General features: G+C 46.8%; 1 pseudogene; it reads left to right on the forward strand.

Moving 5' to 3' along the window:
• Positions 1-473: 473 nt before the first annotated feature.
• LOC149120645 (spermine synthase pseudogene) lies at positions 474-1,774 on the forward strand (annotated as a pseudogene).
• The last annotated feature ends 205 nt before the right edge of the window (positions 1,775-1,979 follow it).

Genomic DNA, 1,979 nt, shown 5'->3' on the forward strand with positions numbered 1-1,979 from the left:
TTGGTGGTGGAGAAATCTGTGACTGGAGAAGCCACATAGAAGGCTAAGAACTCATTGTCTGCCTCTGCTCCAAAAACCGTATTGTATTTCTAAAAAGGTGCTTAATTGAATTCTTTGGAGGTTTTTCTTTTGTTATAAGGAAAGCAGACTTTAAAGAAAATTATTCTTAAAAGACAATTTGTGAGCTATTTATAGAGCATGCTAAGAAAAAGTGTTTTGAGTAGATTTGTTTTAAAAAGTCTCTAACTGTTGGGAGGATGGGTTGTTTCCATATTTTTTGAGAAAAATTGTCCTTTAATAGAAAGAGCACTGGCTTCCCCTGCACAGTGCATTCCTTGCTGGCCACAGGCCATAGCCTGACACATGGTGGTTCCCCCCCTCTTCCCTCCCCCAACCCCCACCTCCCACAACTCTGCCTTGACTCACTATAGCAGCAGCATAGCATAGTGTGCTCAATTCATGCTCAGTGCCAAAACTAATGATGAGACCATTCCAAAAGGCCTCCAATTCATTTTCCAGGAGCAAGGAATGGTAGAATCAGTGCATACCTGGCAGGACCATGGCTGTTTAGCAACCTACACAAACAAAAATGGCAGCTTTACCATTTTGAGAATTTATCCACATGGTGTTGCTAGACCTTCAGAGTTACAACAGTGATGCACAGGGCAAAGAAGAGATTGATAGTCTTTTGAACAAAGTAGAAGAAAGAGTGAAAGAATTGAGTCAGGACAGTATTGGGTGAGGAGGGGCCGTTGACAGATACTGACCCACTGCTGATGGGTGCCTGGTTGAGAAGGACATAGAAGTGTATGATGAAGACTTGTTCTGAACATTAAAATTCTACACTGGGCCGGCGCCGCGGCTCACTAGGCTAATCCTCCGCCTAGCAGCGCTGGCACACCGGGTTCTAGTCCCGGTCGGGGCGCCGGATTCTGTCCCGGTTGCCCCTCTTCCAGGCCAGCTCTCTGCTGTGGCCAGGGAGTACAGTGGAGGATGGCCCAAGTGTTTGGGCCCTGCACCCCATGGGAGACCAGGATAAGTACCTGGCTCCTGCCATCGGATCAGCGCGGTGCGCCAGCCAGCCGCGGCGGCCATTGGAGGGTGAACCAACGGCAAAAGGAAGACCTTTCTCTCTGTCTCTCTCTCTCTCACTGTCCACTCTGCCTGTCAAAAAAAAAAAAAAATCTACACTGAGAACAATTTGGAAACATTTGCATCCTCAGTGGTGATGTTAATTTGGATGTTAATCAGGGTGATTTGGCATATACCCGGGCCATTGTGGGCAGCGGCAAGGAAGATTACACTGGCAGAGATGCACTGATTCTGGGAGGTGGAGATGGAGGCATATTATGTGACCAAATGCTGATTGATGGATGTAAAATACGTGAGAAAAATGTGTGGTGATGTCTCAGTCTTAACGGAGACTGATATCAGATTCTGACTGTATTCCAGTACTGGAGGTGTGCCAGAGAAGAGAGAGAATTTGATTACGTGATTAATGATTTGATAGCCATTCCAATCCCCACATCTCCAGGAGACTCCACATGGGAGTTTCTCAGGCTGATTCTTGACCTCTTGATGAAAGTATCGAAGCAGGATGAGAAATACTTTACACAGAGAACTGTCAGTTTGACGGAAGCCCTGTCACTCTATGAAGAACAAACAGCTCAGGCACCCATATTGTCCTAAGGAATTCTCAAAAGAGATGGTCTGTGTCCCTTCATACTTGGAATTGTGAGTATTTTACACTGTTTGGAAGAAAGCGAAAACTTGAAGATGATAAATTCCCCTAATCATGTGTGCTGCAACCAGCCTTCTTGATGGCCACACACTATATGTGCCATTGAGGGGCCTGTGTGGTGGCGCACTAAGTTAATCCTCTGCCTGCGGTGCTGGCATCCCATATGGGCTGCTCCTCTTCCAGTCCAGCTCTCTGCTGAGGTCCCAGGAAAGCAGTGGAGGATGGCCCAAGTGCTTGG

The sequence above is a fragment of the Oryctolagus cuniculus genome, chromosome 19 (genome assembly GCF_051225735.1).
Source record: "Oryctolagus cuniculus isolate XC-2025 breed Fujian yellow rabbit chromosome 19, ASM5122573v1, whole genome shotgun sequence".
NCBI classification, from domain to species: Eukaryota; Metazoa; Chordata; class Mammalia; order Lagomorpha; family Leporidae; genus Oryctolagus; species Oryctolagus cuniculus.